The sequence below is a fragment of the Rhinoderma darwinii genome, chromosome 1 (assembly GCF_050947455.1).
Source record: "Rhinoderma darwinii isolate aRhiDar2 chromosome 1, aRhiDar2.hap1, whole genome shotgun sequence".
Taxonomy (NCBI): domain Eukaryota; kingdom Metazoa; phylum Chordata; class Amphibia; order Anura; family Rhinodermatidae; genus Rhinoderma; species Rhinoderma darwinii.
Window position 1 is genome coordinate 637,342,905 of NC_134687.1, and position 21,404 is coordinate 637,364,308.

A 21,404-nucleotide genomic window follows, 5' to 3' on the forward strand; every position below is an offset into this window, starting at 1 on the left:
GCTCTGGGACGCCTCTAGGTTCTTCTGAACCTGAGCCCAGACTGTGCACAGTTCTCGATGAACGACCTCTACCTCGGGATTGTTGGAACTACCAGGTGAAATGGAAGAGAACCGTGGATTAAACCCAAAATTACAGAAAAAGGGAGAGACCCCTGACGAGTTACTGACCCGGTTATTAAGGGAAAATTCGGCGAGGGGAATGAATGAGACCCAATCATATTGACAGTCAGAGATAAAACACCTTAAATATTGTTCTAGAGACTGATTAGTCGTCTCAGTTTGGCCATTAGTTTCAGGATGGAAGGCAGAGGAGAAGGACAGATCAATCTCCAACTTTTTACAGAAGGCTCTCCAAAACAATGAAAACAATTGTACCCCTCTATCAGAAACAATATTGACAGGGACGCCATGGAGACGCAGGATGTGTTTGACAAACAAGGTAGCTAACGTCTTAGCATTGGGTAGTTTCTTGAGGGGCACAAAATGGCACATCTTACTGAAGCGGTCTACTACAACCCACACCACCGACTTGCCTTGAGATGGAGGCAAATCGGTGATAAAATCCATGGAGATATGGGTCCAAGGTCTCTGGGGAACCGGCAAAGAACATAGTAAGCCCGCTGGTCGGGACCTGGGAGTCTTGGACCTAGCACAAACTTCACAAGCGGTGACGTAGGCCTTAACGTCTTTAGGCAACCCAGGCCACCAATAGTTTCTGGCAATGAGGTGCTTGGTACCCAGGATGCCTGGATGGCCAGATAGTGCAGAGTCATGATTTTCCCTAAGTACCCTTAGCCGGAATTGCAGGGGAACAAACAGCTTGTTCTCAGGAAGGCTCCCGGGAGCTGAACCTTGATCAGCTGCAATTTCAGAGACTAAATCAGAATCAATAGAAGAAATGATTATACCAGGAGGCAAAATACAAGCAGGATCTTCCTCCGAAGGAGGGCTGGCCATGAAGCTACGTGACAGTGCATCAGCCTTAACATTTTTAGACCCAGCCCTATAGGTAACCACAAAGTTGAATCTGGTAAAAAATAACGCCCAACGAGCTTGTCTCGGGTTTAGTCTCCGGGCAGATTCTAGGAAAACCAGATTCTTGTGGTCGGTAAGGACCGTTACCTGGTGTCTAGCCCCCTCCAGGAAGTGGCGCCACTCTTCAAATGCCCATTTAATGGCTAAGAGTTTGCGGTTGCCAATATCATAGTTACTCTCAGTGGGTGAAAACTTCCTGGAGAAGTAGGCACAGGGACGGAGATGGGTGAGGGACCTGGTACCCTGGGACAAGACAGCCCCCACTCCCACCTCGGACGCGTCAACCTCCACGATAAATGGCTCCATTTGGTTGGGCTGAACCAGCATCGGGGCCGAGATAAAGCACTTCTTAAGGACCTCAAAAGCCTGGACAGCCTCAGGATGCCAGTGGAGGAGATCAGCACCTTTGCGAGTGAGATCCGTAAGAGGCTTAGCGATGACCGAGAAGTTAGCAATAAACCTCCTGTAATAATTAGCGAACCCCAGGCAGCATTGTAACGCCTTCAGGGAGGCAGGTTGGACCCATTCCGCCACAGCCTGGACCTTGGCAGGGTCCATGCGGAATTCATGAGGAGTGAGGATTTGGCCCAAAAATGGTAACTCCTGCACCCCAAACACACATTTTTCGGTCTTCGCAAACAGTTTGTTTTCTCGAAGGACCTGGAGCAACTTCCTGACATGCTCAATGTGGGAGGACCAGTCCTTGGAAAACACAAGTATGTCATCAAGGTACACTACAAGAAATACCCCCAGGTAGTCTCTTAAAATCTCATTTATGAAATTCTGGAAGACCGTGGGAGCATTACACAACCCAAAGTGCATGACGAGGTATTCGAAATGACCTTCGGGCGTGTTAAACGCAGTCTTCCACTCATCCCCCTCTTTGATGCGGATAAGGTTATACGCCCCCCGTAGATCAAACTTAGAGAACCATTGGGCCCCCTGAACCTGATTAAAGAGATCAGGAATCAGAGGAAGGGGATACTGGTTCCTTACAGTGACCTTATTCAAGCTTCGGTAGTCAATGCATGGCCTAAGACCACCATCCTTCTTCCCTACGAAGAAGAAGCCAGCACCTACCGGAGAAGTAGAGGGGCGAATGTAACCCTTGGTCAGGCATTCCTGGATATACTCTCTCATGGCTTCACGTTCGGGACAAGAGAGATTAAATATCCTACCCTTAGGGAGCTTTGCTCCTGGTACCAAATTGATTGCGCAATCATATTCTCTATGAGGAGGTAACACTTCGGAGGCCTCCTTAGAGAAAACATCGGCGAAGTCCTGAACAAACTCAGGTAGCGTGTTCACCACCTCAGGGGGAGAAATATAATTAACAGAAAAACATGACGTCAAGCATTCATTACCCCACTTGGTAAGGTCCCCAGAATTCCAGTCAAACGTGGGATTATGCAACTGCAACCAGGGAAGGCCTAAAACCAAATCGGACGATAATCCCTGCATCAACAGTACAGAGCACTGCTCCAAATGCATGGAGCCAACAAGGAGTTCAAAAACAGGGGGTATGCTGTGTAAAATAACCATTAGCAAGAGGAGTGGAGTCGATACCCACTACCGGGACAGGTTTAGGCAAATCAATCAAATGCATAGCTAGAGACATAGCAAATTCCACAGACATGATATTAGCAGAAGACCCTGAATCCACGAAGGCACTGCCGGTAGCAGACCTACCACCAAAAGAGACCTGAAAGGGAAGCAAGATTTTATTACGTTTCATATTTACGGGAAATACCTGTGCGCCCAAGTGACCTCCCCGATGATCACTTAGACGCGGAAGTTCTCCGGCTACATTCTTACACTTAGGACAGTTGTTCACTTGATGCTTGACATCCCCACAGTAGAAGCAGAGACCATTCTTCCTGCGGAAATCTCTACGTCGTTGGGGGGACACGGAGGCCCCGAGTTGCATAGGTACCTCCGAGTCTTCCGGGGAGGAATGAAGCAACGGAACCTTGGGAGGCATCATGGGGGAGTCAGAGGAGAAAACATCAAGATGCTCAAGTCGTCGTTCCCTGAGATGTCGGTCAAGTCGTACCGCTAAAGCCATAACCTGGTCTAGGGAGTCAGAAGAGGGATAACTAACTAGCAGATCTTTCAGGGCGTTCGACAGACCCAACCTAAACTGGCACCTTAAGGCAGGGTCATTCCACCGAGAAGCTACGCACCACTTCCTAAAGTCAGAGCAATACTCCTCAACAGGTCTCTTACCCTGACGTAAGGTCACCAGCTGACTCTCGGCAAAGGCAGTCCTGTGCAGTCTCGTCATAAATGAGTCCGAGAGCAGAAAAGAAAAGATCAACGGAGGAAAGTTCAGGGGCGTCAGGAGCCAAGGAGAAGGCCCATTCTTGGGGCCCTTCCTGGAGCCGGGACATAATTATACCCACCCGCTGGCTCTCAGAACCTGAGGAGTGGGGCTTCAAACAAAAATAGAGCCTACAACTCTCCCGAAAGGAGAGAAAAGTCTTCCGGTCCCCTGAGAACCGGTCGGGAAACTTTAGGTGGGGTTCAAGAGGTGAGGTGAGGGGGACTACCATGGTAGCATCAGGCTGGTTGACCCTCTGAGCCAGGGCCTGGACCTGTAGGGAGAGCATTTGCTGAGCCAGGGTCTCCAGGGGGTCCATAGTGGTGTCAGGGACCAGGGTAGACTAGGTATGGGCTTGTGATTATGTAATGACAGGGGTGGGGAGACAGACAAGTGAGCCCTAATCTACCCGCCACTCAGTCCCTGCCTACTTGCAACGACCCGCCCTAGGCGACTGGGTACAACTGGGCGACGGTCCCTACGCTCAATAAGTGCACAACAGACAAGGGTACACAGAGCTAGGGGGAGAAAGGGGCAGTTGCCCACGGCAACACCGTGAGCAACAAGAGAAGTGAACAAGCCGAGTAAAACCAGGAGTGTACGAGGTACCAAACGCAGAGCAGGAGAGTAGTCAGCAAGCCAGGGTCAATATGAAGCAAGGACAATAGTACAAGAAGCTGCAGCAGGGCCAGGAAACCAAACGAGAAGAATCACAAGCAAAGGAGGAACAGGAAAGGCAGGTATAAATAGACAGAGGGTGGGAGCTAGCTCCGTCTGGCCAGGCTGTGATAGGTTCTCCCACTCCTAAGCCGGCCACCCTGAGTGGTGGAAGATGGAGTCAGTCTCACAGACATAGAAGCAGTTGCAGACTGATTATCTATGGGCGTTAACCCCGAAGCTGTGCCTGGCAGATCCTTTACAATTTTATTTTTCTTTCTTAGACTTTTATTAAATAAAATCACTTTTTATGGGGAAAAAATGGTTTGATTTTATTTTTACTGTGCACTGTGCATTTTTAAGGTTCAGTTCACAGAGAGTTTTTTGACTCGGAAAACTCGTCGGAAAATGCGCCAAAAAACGTCCGAAAATGCTTCCAATTGATTTCAATGGGAAGCGGAGGCATTTTTTTCCGCGAGCGGAAAAATAATCTCGCGGGAAAAGAGGCGGCATGCCCTATCTTCGGGCGTTTACGTCTCTGACCTCCCATTAACATCAATGGGAGGCAGAGAAAGCGTATCTCGCAGCGTTTTTTGTCCATCGGCGCTCAATTGCCGCTGGCGAAAAACGCAGCGAAAAACGGCGTGCAGGCAGAGCAAAGTCTGCCTCAAAATTCCAAACGGAATTTTGAGCTAGATTTTCTGCCTGCAAAAAAACTCAGTGTGAACCCAGCCTAAGACTGCTGGAACCATAAGCCCAAGATATATTTGCCCTCCTGCTCCCACCGAATAAAAGCAAAAACAACATTGAAATTTTAGTAGACGAGGGTCGGTCGCGGCTTGATTTAGAAGTTTAACCAAATTGTATTTATGTAGAGTCAATTCCGTCATCTCTTTTAGTAAGTATAGCAGTAATACAAATTAAATATAATATATATAATGATATATATTCTGTACATTTAATATCACCATATCCATAATAACCTGCAAAATAAAAAACATATTCCTCATAAAATAAATTGAATGCTATAAACATTTTCTGTAAAAATAGTTCCTAAAAAATCTACAGGTCGTCCTGCAAAAAACAAGACCTCACACGGCTACATTGATAAAAAAAAATGTAATCAAAATTATGTCCAACCAAATGCTGGGGGGGAGAGGAATACATTTACTGGTGTTTAAGGACAAAATAAGTGATATCATTAGGGGGTTAATAAAGGAACCACAATTATATGACAACTATATTTAACCCCTTATTGACCACCAGTACGCATTTTAACGTTGGTCACTAAAGGGCCTTAGGCCAGGCCGACGCCTTTTCACTTTGGCCTAGTCTAAGTCCTGCACGGGTGTCCCATGCAGGCTGGAGCCGGGGCTCTGCTGTCTGGTGACAGCTGGGCTCCTGCTCCAATACCCGCGATCGAAGTTTACTTCGATCGCGGCCGTTTAACCTGTTAAATGCTGCCGTCAATAGCGACCGTGGCATTTAACTTATTTACAGAGGGAGTGCGCTCCCTCTGTCACCCATCGGCGGCCCGCAAATGCAATCGCGGGTCTCAGATGGGGTGTCATGGCAGCTGGGGGCTTGATAAAAGCCCCCAGGTCTGCCCTGGACATATGCCTATTAGGACGTGCCCTAGGCACTTCCTAATAGATTGCCTGTCAGATTTACACTGACAGGCAATAATGCTCTGGTATACGAAGTATACCAAAGCATTATAGCAGCGATCTGAAGATCGCACAGTAAAGTCCCCTAATGGGACTAATAAAATAAGTAATAAATGTGAAATAAAGATTCATAATAAAAATGACAGTAAAAAAAAAAAAAAAAAAGTGGTTTTATTTAGTAAAAGTGTAAAATATAAATAAAAGTACACATACATGGTATCGCCACGACCTTAATGACTCAATTATTAAAGTTAATATGTAATTTAAACCGCAAGGTGATCACCGTATATAAAAAAAAAACAATGGCGAAATTGCAATTTTTTTCCATCGCCCCCCAAAAAAGTCATAATAAAATGAATCAATAAATCCCATGCACCCCAAAACAGTATCAATCAAGACTACATCTCATCCCGCAAAAAACAAGGCCAAAAAATCACTTCATTGATGGAAAAATAAAAAGTTACGGCTCTTGGAAAGCAACGATGCAAAAACAAATAATTTTAGTTCAAAAGTGTTTTTATTGTGCAATAGTCGTAAAACATAAAAAAACCTCTACATATGTGGTATCACCGTAATCGTACCGACCAATAGAATAAAGGTAACATGTTATTTACGCCGCACAGTGAACAGCGTTAATTTAAAAACGCATAGAACAATGGTGGAATTTCAGGTTTTTTTTTATAATCCCCCCAAAAAAAGTTAATAAAAGTTAATAAAAAAATTATATGTACCCAAATATGGTGCTATTAAAAAGTACAACTAATCCCGTAAAAAACAAGTCCTCATACAGCTATGTAGATGAAAAAAATAAAAAAGTTATAGCTCTCTGAATGCGACTAGAAAAACGAATAAAATAGCTTGGTCATTAGGGCCTAAAATGGGCTGGTCACTAAGGGGTTAACCCCTTCCCGCCACAGCCACTTTTAGACCAAATGACACAGCCCCATTTTTAAAATCTGACGTGTGTCACTTCATCTGGTGACGACTTTGGAATGCTTTTACCTATTCACGCGATCCTGAGATTCTTTTCTCGTGAGACATTGGACTTTATGTTAGTGGTAAAGTTTGGTTAATACATTCAGTATTTAATTGTGAAAAGCACCAGAATTTTGAGAAAAATGAAAAAAAATTGCGTTTTTATCAATTTGAATGCATCTGCTTGTAAGATAGGCAGTTATACCACATAAAATAGTTGAAAATTTACATTTCCCATATATCTACTTTAGATTAGCATCGTTTTTGGAACATCTTTTTATTTTTCTAGGACGTTACAAAGCTTAGAACTTTAGCAGCAATTTCTCACATTTTCAAGAAAATGTCAAAAGGCTATTTTACAGGGGCCAGTTCAAATTTGAAGTGGCTTTGAGGGGCCCGTACAATATAAACAGCCATAAATCACCCCATTTAAAAAAAACTGCACCCCTCAAAGTATTCAAAACAGCATTTATAAAGTTTATTAACCCTTTAGGCTTTTCACAAGAATTAAAGCAATGTAGAGGTGAAATTAACAAATTTAATTTTATTTGCAGAAATAAATTTTTAATAAAAAAAATCTATAACACAGAAGGTTTTACCAGAGAAACACAACTCAATATTTATTGCCCAGATTCTGCAGTTTTTATAAATGTCCCACATGTGGCCCTAGTGTGATAATGGACTGAAACACAGGCCTCAGAAGCAAAGAAGCACCTAGTGGATTTTGGGGCCTTCTTTTTATTATAATATATTTTAGGCACCATGTCATGTTTGAAGGAGTCTTGTGGTACTAAAACAAAGAAAACACCACAAAAATTACCTCATTTTGGAAATTATACCCCTCAAGAAATTAATCTAGGTGTGTAGTGAGCATTTTGACACCATAGGTGTTTCATAGATTATTAGAATTGGGCCGTGAAAATAAAAAATTATTTTTTTTTTCCAATAAAACAGTTTTTTTAATTTCCACAAGGACTAAAGGAGAAAAAGCACCCCAACTTTTGTAAAGCAATTTCTCCTGAGTAAAACAATACCCCATATGTGGCAATAAACATCTGTTTGGACACACGGCGGGGCTCAGAAGGGAGAGAGCACCATTTGGCTTTTGGAACTCAAATTTAGCAGGAATGGTTTGCGGAGGCCATGCCGTGTTTGCAAAGCCCCTGAGGGGACAAAACAGTGCAAACCCTCTACAAGGAATATTTCAAGGAAGAGAAATTGTTCCCTAGCACATCCACAAAATATGGTATAAAAAAAAGAGCTTTTTTAGTCATCTTTAAAAAATCCATAGAGGACACAGGTAGGGCGTGTCACAGCTTACGTGTTTCGAATTTTATATTCTAATAGAATGAAGCAAAACAGCAGAATATATCTTGAAAAATATCCTCAAATAGAGATTGTGTCAAAGCACACACTCCCCATAAAGTGTTATACATATTTAGGCACCAAGTACACAAAAACTGAAAATACACATATTAAACAGAATTTTAGAGCAATGGGTCTATTTTTCATTTGGAAATAAATATTTCCAACGATAAAATGTTATAAAATAGGTCAGAAATTGTACAAGAAAAAATAATAGATGCCTTATTATGCATAGTTAGACAATAGTTGTAGGCAAACGAAGCATAAATAGGTCTTACAATTTTTTTAGGCGATGAGGATATTTTTAACTTAAAAATAAAGTTTAGAGACATAAAATCTTACAAAATATGTCACCTATGCAAAGACATAGAAAAGAGACTCTCACACAGAGGCTATAAGAAGTGGATGTGGAAAAAAGGCTGGAATCCCGTTAAAAATAAATCACAACGGTCTCTTTTTTTGTAAACAGTGGCAAAATGATTTCCCCAGTCACATCTCCCATCGTTTTTTCCCATGGCCCATAGCTCTAATTTTACGGCAATTATTAACATCATAAAGAAGTATATCCCAATGCTAAGCCAAGACATTACTCTGTCTCAGATTATAGAACAAGGTAGTAAATATGTGGCCAAATGAGGCAAAAGTTTAGGTGACATTCTTTCACCAAGCCTTTTTTCATCCAATATCACCAATAAAATATGGTTATCCCAAAAGGGTTTTTTCAAATGTTGTGGTAATAGATGTAATGTTTGCAAATATAGCACGAAGATGAGAGAACTTAATTTGCCTAACAATAAAACACAAAAAATAGATTTTATTAATTGTGACATGCACCATGTGGTCTATATGATTAAATGTGTTTTGTGTAACTTAAATTATATAGGATGTACAACTAGAAAAGTAAAGATACGTATAGTGGAACATATATCAGATATTATTAAAAAAAAATCCTCAAAAACGTCTGGAGCTGCCAAATATTTTATTGATAAACGTAATAGTTCCCTAGAATTTTCAGGTTTTATGGTATTGAGTTAGTGAGAAAACCTGTCGGGGGAGGGCGACTGGAAGAGATCTCTTCAACAGCGAAGCTTATTGGATTCTCCGAATGGAGACCCGTTACCCCAAAGGGTTAAATTGGAGAGGAGATCTTCTATACCTGTATTAACCATTAAGGTCTTCTTTGAAAGGGATATCAACCCCTTTATCATTCCCAATGTTTAATCTCTAATAGTAAATTTTCATAATTTTTAAACCGTAAAAATTGATATATGCCTTCTAAAAATTATAGAATATTCTGAGGGTTTTTGTTAAATTTTTTCTAAATGACATATTCTATAAGATTTTTTGTTTGTAAACTTTATTTTTAAGTTAAAAATATCCTCATCACCTAAAAAATTGTATGACATATTTATGCTTCGCTTGCGTACAACTATTGTTCTAACTATGCATAATAAGGCATCTATTATTTTTTCTGGTACAATTTCTGACCTATTTGATAAAAAAATTTCGTTGGAAATATTTATTTCCAAAGGAAAAATAGACCCATTGGCCTAAAATACTGTTTAGTATGTGTATTTTCCGTTTATGTGCTCTTAGTGCCTAAATATGTATAATAATTCATTCACTCATTCACACTGTATGGGGAGTGTGTGTTTTGACACAATCTCTATTTGAGGATATTTTTCAAGATATATTCTGCTCTTTTGCTTCATTCTATTAGAATATAAAATACTCTTTGTATAATTTTATTGCAAAGAATTTTTTTTTGTAGGTTTCTATATATGTGTATATATATATATATATATATATATATATATAGGAGTAAGAACACCTCTGTTCGAAACACGTAAGCTGTGATATGCCTTACCTGTGTCCTCTATCGATTATTTAAAGATGACTAAATAAAGCTCTTTTTTATACCATATTTTGTGGATGTGCTGTGGAACAATTTCTCTTCTTTGAGATATCGTATTTCTTGCCTGCCTACAAGCCCCCCTTCCAATTGCACTCCATTGAGGAATTCCAGATTTCAGAAAGTATATTGGGTGAGCACACCTGTGGCTTTTTTGCTGCTGTTTTTTTCTCCTTCTTGTATTGACTGTGGCTAGTGGTGCTCCCATACTATCTGAATCCTTCAAACATTACTATTTCCTCAATTTTGTTACAATGTCTAAAGAAACATATGAGCTTGATTTGAATCATGATTCGGTTTCTATCATCAGTAAAGAAACAGTTTTTAAACCTATGTGTGATATCACTACTATGGATGAACACTTTTCTAAACTAGCACAAGTTTTTGGGCAATCCGTCCAATATGGTACAAGTGCAATGGAATGTAAAGAGATTTTTGGCACTCTAGATAAATTAGAACGAAGTATCCCTTTGGGACCAAGGGCCCGAAATGGGGCTGTAATCCCTATGGACACTGTGTCGCATGCCCCAATATAGAGAAGGTATCAACATTTGCAAATGCTTCAGGTACAAAAATATATAACATCACTCATCCAATAACTTGCACCACAAAAGCAGTGGTGTATTATGCGGTATGCCCTTGTCCTAAAGTCTACGTTGGACTTACTTCTAGGGAACTGAAGGTCCGAGTAAGGGAACATATGGCAGACATCAGGCGAGCGACAGGAGTGGATAATTTGGATTATCTCAAACCAGTAGCCCGACATTTTAAGTTACATCACTCTTGCGACCCATCCCAATTGAAGGTGAGAGGGATTGACCATATTATAACGGGCATGAGGGGAGGTGCTGTGAAACAAAAGTTGGCACAATGCGAGACCTGTTGGATATGGACTCCCGGGACAATGCACCCATACGGTCTGAATGAATCTTTGAGCTTCGCTCCGTTTCTATAACCATTGACTCCTAGTGGGTCCTGGTTTTTAACCGTTTCACATTCGGTAATTTACATGTGGTTGACTACCCTCTTTTCACTTTTTCTCATTTAGGAATGGCAACATATAATCTATAAAAGAGTCATTGAGTGGACTTAATTGAAAGAATACAAGAAGAAATTGGACATCATCTGCATATATGGATTCATTCTTATTCTTTTTAGTATATATATATATATATATATATATATATATATATATATATATATATACATAATGATATATATATTTTTTATATTCGTTATACCTTTATATCATATTTAGGGTTTTTGTTTTTTGGCGTCACTCACTCATTATACCTGTGTCTTCACATTCAATTCACCTCCTTGATTGACATATGTACTGTACAAATTCGTTTTCAACTAACAGTTTTGTACCTGATAAATTATCACTTTTTTAGTGACACTAATGAATGTTTGGTTATACGTACATTCACTTATTATTTTTTCTATTGATCATTTTTAACTTATTTATTCACCCATACGTTTTTATATTTCACTTTGCCCTTCCCCTTTTCCATGGTACCTTTCCCCTTCTTTCCGTGATCAGCTGACCACATTTTTTCTCATAGCTTGTCGTTTATGTTTATTTTCATGCAAACACGTATACATCGGTCCCCTAATTTTATTAATTTTTCTTATTTATTTACGGACCGTCTTCTTACCCTCCCTTCTTTCCCCCCACCTTTCCCCTTTCCCTTCTCTCCCCATTTTCCAATTGTCCTCTCACTAGGTCTTTCTATTTTTTATTATCACAATTTTTAACATGCACTAACTGCTTTTCATCTTTATTAATATTTCTGTTGCTATATTTTTTCTGAGTATATTATTACTTTTTTTCACATGTCTACATTCCCTCTCTGATAAAACCCATTTGTATGCAGACCACACTGTTTAATATGTTTGTTCATCAATATCGATGTATGTCCACTCCGTTTTTTATACTTGGCTGTATACTAGATACTTGCCTTCCTCTCCGATGTGTTGTGCTCACAGGCATCGGACTCTGCGGTGGGCGGGTGCGCTGATGGGGGGGGGGAGTGGTTAACGCACCTTCCGTCCGCTGTCTGTGTTCGGGGTAGTATGTGGGAGGCGTTGTTAGACATCGCCGCTCCACATCCTCCCTGATGACGCGGCCACCGGAAGTGGGGCGGCTTCCATCTTCGTACCCCCCATCTGACGCCGGTTTCTTCCTCCCGCTGGTGTCCGGTGATCCTGTGATCCACAACACATGGGTGAGACCGTATATATGAGGGGGTCCCGCGAGGATGTAGCCACCCCCAGACGAAGGCATTTTCCGAAACGCGCGTCGGGTGCGGGCGTCTCTCCTGTGTGTGACCATGACTTTGGGTAGGTGATTATTTTTCATACGTGGTAGCTTTTTTATACTGGCAGTTTCATACTCAATAGTCTCTGAGCACATCAACTACTAGCTCCTTTATGTGTATTTGGTATACTATCATATATTTCTCTTATTCATCATTGTATTTATAGCAATACCATTTAACTTCCAACATTTGCTTTGATGTGCTTTGCAGAATGTTTTGACTGCTACCTTTAGATTTCTGATACTGATTTGCTTACATATCCCTACATTCAAATATATATGCCTACGATATTTTTTCATCACTTCGGTCTAGCATAGGTTGACGCCTTTTTCATTGTGTGACTCATCTTTTTTATTCTGTTATGTCTAAATGTAATAAAGTTTATATTTTTATATTCCAATTATTGTTGTGCTGAAGTTGATCATTTCTTCCTCTCTGGAGTGTTCCTATAGTCGTATTTGATCAACGCACCAAGGTTTACTTGGTCATTACTGCGGATTGTTTTTCATAAGTATCATTAACCTAGATGGATACATTACACTAATACTTGAATGTTATACATTGTACCATCACTAATGAATTAAATCCCTCTGTGGGTATTATTTTGGTTCTAAATCATTAAGTTCAGAGCAACGTACTTGCTGGGATCATAACACATTGAAAATGTATGTGGAACGTAATATGATAACGAGAGGTCTCAGAATCAAAAAGATTCCCACCACTATATACTCCTTGCAATTTGTGGTTGAGTGGAACGAAATTCTGACAGATTGCTCTATCAAAATTATAAAGCTAATTATTAAATATGAAGAAGCAAGACTAAACGATATTAAAATGGAAATCAAGCACGTAGAAGTGTCTCTTGAAAAATACACTACCTTATCAGATTTTGAAGCAATGCAAACCAAACTGAAAAACATATTTCAAAATTGGAAACTATTATTATGGGTATTAAGAAAAGAAAATACCAATGGGATGTTGAGGATTATACTAATGAACAAATATACAATTGGAGTCGGGATAAATGAAATATTCCTAGGTCCATATTAAAAAGAAAAAAATCATATAAATCAAACAGGAATAATATTAATTCCCAAGCTCTTCATGCCAGGTTCTCTTCGACAGAGGCTGAAACCTCTGACTTCAATTCTAATACAGATATTACTGAATCAGAGAAAGAGTCCAGGACTCCGAAAAAATATACACCACAAAAAAATGGTGATTTGATTGCACGTTCACAAAACGAATATGGAGGGGTGGTAGGCGGCGGCAGAGAAACAAAAAGATACCAGACGAGGAAAATACCAACTTAACTGGACATTCTAAAACCAATAGTGTCATTATATTATCTCCAACAATTCTATCTAAAAATGAAATATGTGTTCTTTCAAAGGGACTTAATTTTGTACCTACAGCCAAATTCAACCTTTTCCAAACTATATTAAAGGGCAATAAATTCACCCGCCTCCTGACAGTAAAGAGACAATTTTTTGAGAATGTTCACCATCAAGAAATGAAACAACATAATAGTGTTTGTGACACAAATGATGAATTTGTTTCGAACCCCTCCACGTCTAACATGGACACTTTTTTTTTTTTTTAATTCTTTATTTAAGAAAGTTTTTAAATAAACAAGCAGAAAGGGACAAAAAGAAGAAAGGGGTAACAGTACAAAATAAAATAAGTTCACATTTAAATACATAATATCAAGGGCAGGCAATCAGAACAGTACAAGACAGGTCACTGGGCGCAGCAGACTAACAATATGACCAGTAGGAGCATTAAGATATGATAACAAGTCATGTCCCATTAGGGAGCACATCAAGCTTGTAGACACAATGTATCACATAGTTATGTGGACTACAAAAATGAAACATGGACACTTTTGATCACGGTTCACACGATTGCGGTTTTTCGGACAAAGAATTTTCATACTTTACGTTTTCGGAACAAAAAACACTCTTACACCTGACAGATTTGTACAATGAAAGTAATGAAGTTGTTTTACACGATACACAGATAGCTGATTTCAAAGTGTCAAATTCTAGTTTCTATCCAACCCAATCCAAGGTTAGCATCCTGGATGACTTCCAATTCTGCATAGAAAGGGATCTAAAATCTTTATATGATGAAGTTTCAACGTCCACGTCACATAATATCACAAAGGATTCAGCTAGTCACAAATACAATTTCACAAAAAATTAATATTTTGCTATTAAAAATGTAAATAAAAATCTAAATATTGTTATATGAAAAGCTGATAAGGGAGGCGCTGTAATGGTATTAGATTCCTGTTTATACAAAAAACAGGTGTGTGATCTACTAGTTAAGACCAAAACATATCGCAAACTAACGGTCGACCCAACCGCAACGTGTACACTGTCCTTAGGTAAACTTCTGAAAGAGGCCGGAGTTCTGGACGAAAAAATTATTAAATACCTTACTCCTGATTTTCCAACTATGCCTATATTTCATGGACTACCAAAACTCCATAAAGAGGTTTTTCCATACCCCCTGTATCCAATCATATCGGGCATAGGATCTCTGAATGAAAGACTTAGTGCATGGATAGTTCATTTATTACAACCATTGGTCCAAAGAAGCCCAGGTTTTCTGAGAGATAGCAAAGAGGTTTCAGAACTTCATATGGTCCAATACTTCATCTAGGCTTACATGCGATCTCGTGGGATTATACTCCTGTATTTCCCACGACATGGCACTCCATGCTGTTAAATTTAAACAAATATAGTTCTAATACATCAGAATTACAGGAGATTATTGTAATGTCAGTGGAATATCTTTTAAGCCATCATTTTTTAACACCTGTTTGGACACACGACAGGGCTCAGAATTTAAATGGAATAGTTTGCGAAGGCAATTTCACATTTGCAAAGCCCCTCAGGGGATAAGACAGTAGAAACCCCCCACAAGTGACCCCATTTGGGAAACTACACCCCTCAAGAAAATTATTTAAGGGTATAGTGAGCATTTTGACCCCACAGGTTCTTTTACAGAAATTATTGGAAGTAGGCCGTGAAAAAGAAAATCGAATTTTTTTTAATTTCCACAAGAAACTAAAGGAAAAAAAGCACCGCAACGTTTGTAGAGCAGTTTCTCCCAAGTACAACAATACCCCACATGTGCTCATAAATGGCTGTTTGGACACACGGCAAGGCTCAAAAGGGAAGTAGTGCCATTTGACTATTGGAGCTCAAATTTAGCTGGAATAGTTTGCGGAGGCCATATCACATTTGCAAAGACCCTGAGGGTATAAAACAGTGGAAACCCCCCACAAATTACCCCATTTGGGAAACTACACCCCTCATGGAAATTATTTAAGGGTATAGTGAGAATTTTGACACCACAGATTTTTTTGCAGAAATTATTGGAGGTGGGCTGGGGAAAATGAAAATCTAATATTTTTTTTATAAAATGTAGGTTTAGCTCATTTTTTTCATTTCCACAAGAACTAAAGAGAAAAACAGCCTAACATTTGTAAAGCAATTTCTCCCGAGTAAAACAATACCCCACATGTAGTCATAAACAGCTGTTTGGACACACAGCAGGGCTCAGAAAGGAAGTAGCGCCATTTTAATTTTGTAGCTCAAATTTAGCTGCAATAGTTTACAGAGGCCATGTCGCATTTGCAAAGCCGCTGAAGGGAGAAAACAGTATTACTCAATATTATATAAACTCTAAGGCCGTGTTCACACAGAGTTTTTTGACACGGAAACTGCATCGAAAAACGCGCCAAAAAAAGTACGAAAACGCCTTCCATTGATTTCAAAGTAGCGACATGCCCTATCTTCGGGCGTTTATGTCTCTGACCTCCCATTGACATCAATGGGAGACAGAGAAAGCATTCTTCGCAGTGTTTTTGCCCGCGGCGCTCAATGTCCGCGGGCGAAAAACGCAGCAAAAAAAAACAGCAAACGGCATGCACATAGATCAAAATCTGCCTCAAAATTCCAGACTGAATTTTGAGGCAGAATTTTCTGCCTGCAAACGCCATGTGAACAAATACCTCACTATAATATAAAGTCTAATAGCTCACTATAATATAAACTCTAATACCTAACTATTATATCAACTCTAATACCTCAATATTATATAAACTAATACCTCACTATAATATAAACTCTAATACCTCGCTATAATATTAACTGTAATACCTCACTATAATATAAATTCTAATACCTCACTATAACATAAACACTAATACCTCACTATAATATAAACTCTAATACCTCACTATAATATAAAACTCTAATACCTCGCTATAATATAAACTGTAATACATCACTTTAATATAATCTCTAATACCTCACTATAATATAAACTCTAATACCGCACTATAATATATAAACGCTAATACCTCACTATAATATAAACTCACTATAATATGAACTCTAATACCTCACTATAATAGAATATAATACCTCACTATAATATAAACACTAATAGCTCACTACAATATAAACTCTAATACCTTACCAGGGGCATAACTAGGAAACACTGGGCCCCATAGCAAACTTTTTAATGGGCCCCCTCTCCTGGGTGACACACACACACACAGCCTGGCCTTGTAGATAGTGCCCCCCTGTAAATAGTGCTGTCACGTTGGATTCGTGCAGCTCACAGTCTATAGTTCGTATTGTGTACCTGTGGCAGCTCGGACAGTAGCAAGGCAGGCTCCGCTGGGACTAGGCAGCAGGTAGAAGTCAGGCGGGGAGTAGCAGGACAGGCGTGGAATACATCACAGCATGACTACAGCTCAGCACGGCACTTGCCCAGGATAGCAGGGGATACAGAATACAAGTACGGGGAACACTGGGAACTGGAAAACACTGGGAGACCATTTGTATAAACAAACTTTGGATATGAGAAACAATGCTCAGGCATTGCAGGGAGGGGCACAGCCCTTCTAATAGCCCAGGGTGGTCTGGGAGCAATCAGCTCAATCTCCTACCTGTGTGCGCTTTGGCTTCGTAAGTCTGGTCTGAGCTCGCGAGCGCACCCTGGTGGTCACTGTGGAACAGGACGGCCATATGTGCAGACATCTCTGGAGAGAAGGGCGTTGACTGGATGGAAGGAGTTCGTGGTTAGTGACCACGGACGTTACAGTATCCCCCCTCTTATGCCCCCTCCTCTTGGGACCAGAACGAGAGAGAAACCTCTTAATGAGGGTAGGAGCATTGAGATTTTCTTCTGGCTCCCAGGACCTCTCTTCTGGACCAAACCCCTTCCAATCTACTAAATAAAAGGTTATTCCGCTTACTTTTTTAGTGTCCAGAATCTCCTTAACCTCAAAAGGTGTCTGAAGGACTGCTGGAGGCAACCGCAGGGCTAGGAGTCTTGGTATAGCGGATCAGAAACACCGGCTTCAGGAGGGAGACATGGAAGGAGTTGGGGATCTTGTGGGTAGGAGGCAGTCGAAGCTTGTAGGCGACAGGGTTGATCTGCTGTAGGATCTCGAAGGGTCCGAGACACCTGGGAGCAAATTTGTATGATGGCACACTTAGTCAGATATTCCTAGACGACAGCCAGACCTTTGTGCCAGGGAGAAATTGAGGAGGTTCTATTCTCCTTGTGTCAGCCTTCCGTTTCATTCGGTCGACTGCCTATAGGATGGAGGATCGAGTCTGCTGCCAGATCTGCAGGAAGTCTCTAAAAACAGTGTCAGCCGCTGGTACCTCGGACGTATCGGGCATCGGGAGAGGAATTCGTGGGTGTTGGCCGTAGACAATGAAGAACGGTGTATTCATTGTGGACTCGCTGGTGTGATTATTATATGAGAACTCAGCCCACGGAAGCAGCTGCACCCAGTCATCATGCTGCTTGGAGATGAAGTGGCGTAGGTAGTTCTCCAAGATCTGGTTGATCCTCTCGACCTGAATATTGGACTGAGGACGGTAGGCTGAGGAAAAGTCCAACTGCACACCGAGGAGTCCGCAGAGGGCTCTCCAGAACTTCGAGGTGAACTGAACCCCCCGATCAGATGCAATATGCCGCTGCAAACCGTGCAGGCAGGAGATGTGTTGGATGAAAAGTTTAGCCAGTTGAGGAGCAGACGGAAGGCCATCTTCGAAAATCGGTCCTCCACCACCCAGACAGTACTGCATCATGCAGAGGGAGGCAGGTCTGTAACAAAGTCCATAGCTATATGCTGCCAAGGAGCATCAGGCACAGGCAATGGCTGGAGCAGACCAGCAGGTCTGGAGTGAGCAGCCTTGTTAGCTGCACACACTGAGCAGGAAGAAACAAAGTCCATAATGTCTTTGAGCAGTGTGGGCCACCAGAAATGATGGGCAATCAGTCTCGGGTTTTACGGGTCCCCGCATGACCTGCCAGTCTAGAGCAGTGTCCCCAGCGGAGGATTCTCCTTCTGGCAGTCAGGCGCACAAAGGTCCTCCCTGGAGGAATGTCCCCAACTTGCAGGGGGTTGACAGAGACAATGCAAGACGGGTCAATAATATTCTGTGGAATTTCCATGGTGTCCCCTGTCTCGAAAGATCTGGACAAGGCATCACATTCTTGTCAGCCGGGCGATAATGGAGCTCAAACTGGAACCTGGTAAAGAACAGTGACCAACTGGCCTGACGAGTATTCAGCCATTGGGCCGTCTGGAGATAGGTGAGGTTCTTGTGGTCCGTAAAAATTAGGATGGGATGAGCTGCGCCCTCTAGTAGATGTCTCCACTCCTCCAGAGCCAATTTGATGGCCAGTAACTCCTGATCCCCAATCGAGTAATTTGCGTTCTGCGGAAGAGAAGAGCTAATATCCACATACCATTGACTTGCCCTTGGAACCTCTCTTGAAGAGGAGTGCACCAGCACCGACAGAGGAGGCGTCCACCTTCAATGAGAACTTGTAAAGGATCTGCCAGACACAGCTTTTGTGTCGACACCCGTGGGTAATTTGTCTGACCCTGCTGCTAAGTCTGAGAGAGTGACTCCATCTTCTACCACTCAGGCTAGCAGGCTTAGGAGTGGGAGAGCCTATCACAGCCTGGCCAGACGGAGCTAGCTCCCGCCCTCTGTCTATTTATACCTGCATTTCCTGCTCCTCCTTTGCCTGTGATTCTGCCTGTTTCCTGGCTCTGCTGCTCGTGCTTGAACTATTTGTCCCGGCTTCATATTGACCCTGGCTTACTGACTACTCTCCTGCTCTGCATTTGGTACCTCGTACACTCCTGGTTTGACTCGGCTCGTTCACTACTCTCCTGCTCTGCGTTTGGTACCTCGTACACTCCTGGTTTGACTCGGCTCGTTCACTACTCTTGTTGCTCACGGTGTTGCCGTGGGCAACTGCCCCATTTCCCTTAGCTTCTGTGTACCCTTGTCTATTTGCCTGTCGTGCAATTATTGAGCATAGGGACCGTCGCCCAGTTGTACGCCGTCGCCTAGGATGGGCCGTTGCAAGTAGGCAGGGACTGAGTGGCGGGTAGATTAGGGCTCACCTGTCTGTCTCCCTTCCCCGTTATTACAGAACTGTAGAGAAACATCTGGATGATGGATAGAGGCCGACGTGAAGGAACTCTTCAGGCTATTGAATGCGGACTCTGCCTCAGGAGTCCACATCTTGGCGTTTATGCCCTTCTTGGTGAGGTTAGAGATAGGAGAAGTCAGTGAGAAGTTTGGGATGAATGGTCTGTAAAAATTGGCGAATCCCTTAAAGCGCTGTATGGCCCTCAAGCCTTGAGGGCGTGGCCATTCCAGGACGGACTTTACCTTTTCAGGATCCATCTCGAGACCTCGATTCGAGACGATGTAGCCCAGGAAGGGTAGATCATCTTTCTCAATCACGCACTTCTCCAATTTGGCGTACATACGATTTTCCCTTAACTGCAGAAAAACTTGATGGACATGTCTCTGATGAGTCATAGGATCTGGAGAAAAAAAATCAAGATGTCATCAAGATAGGCCACCACACAAACATAGAGGAGGTCACGGAAGATGTCATTAACTAACTCCTGGAAGACCGGGGGAGCATTACACAGGCCAAAGGGCATTACTAGATATTCATAGTGTCCATCACGTGTGTTAAATGCAGTCTTCCATTCGTCACCCCGGCGAACCTGGATTAGGTTGTAAGCCCCATGCAGGTCTTGTTTGGAAAAAATCTTGCCACCACGTATACGATCAAACAGTTCTGAGATTAATGGCAACGGATACTTATTTTTTACCGTGATCTGGTTGAGATCCCGGTAGTCGATACAAGGATGCAGGGAACCATCCTTTTTCTTCACGAAGAAGAACCCGGCTCCTGCCGGGGAGGAAGACTTCCATATGAAGCCCCTCTCCAAGTTCTTTTTAACATAGGCGGACATGGACAGAGTCTCTGGCAAGGAGACAGGATATACCCTACCACGGGGAAGGGATGCACCAGGAATCAGCTCTATAGGACAGTCATATGCCCAGTGTGGGGGCAGCGTCTCCGCCTCCCTCTTGCTGAAGACGTCCGAAAATGCAGCATATTTGACCAGGTAATCCTGCCACTGACTGAGACAGAGGAGGCTGAGCCGAACTAATCTGTACCAGGCAGCGATTGTGACACTCGGGGCCCCACTGGAGAACCTCTCTAGGGTTCCAGTCCAGGAGCATGTAGTCGGAGCCAAGGCAGGCCCAGCAGCACGGGGTTAACGGCTTTGGACAAGACAAAGAACGAGAGTAGCTCGGAGTGTAGAACTCCTACTTGGAGCCTCAGCGGCTTGGTCACAGCCATAACTGGGTCTGGCAGAGGTAGTCCATTCACAGATGCAACCACCAATGGCCTCTCCAGAGGGGTAGTGGGAAATTGGAGATGATCCACCAGGTCTTTATGAATGAAATTAGCAGCGGATCCAGAGTCCAGATACGCAGAGACCCGATGCATTTTTTCGCCGGACACTATGGTCACGGGGACAGATAATTTAGACAGAAGTCCTTCTTTACCCAAGGGTGTCTCTCCTAGCAACCCTAGGCTTTGGGGCTTTTGGGGACACAGACGCACAAGATGGCCTCCGAGGCCGCAATATAGACAGAGTCCCGAAGTGCGTCTGCGTTGTCTCTCCTAGATAGAAAGATGACACTGGTCCATCCTCACAGACTCCTTAGGAGGGTCGGCAGCAGAGGATAGCAGGGGTCGCTGCAAGGTAAAGACCGGACTAGGGA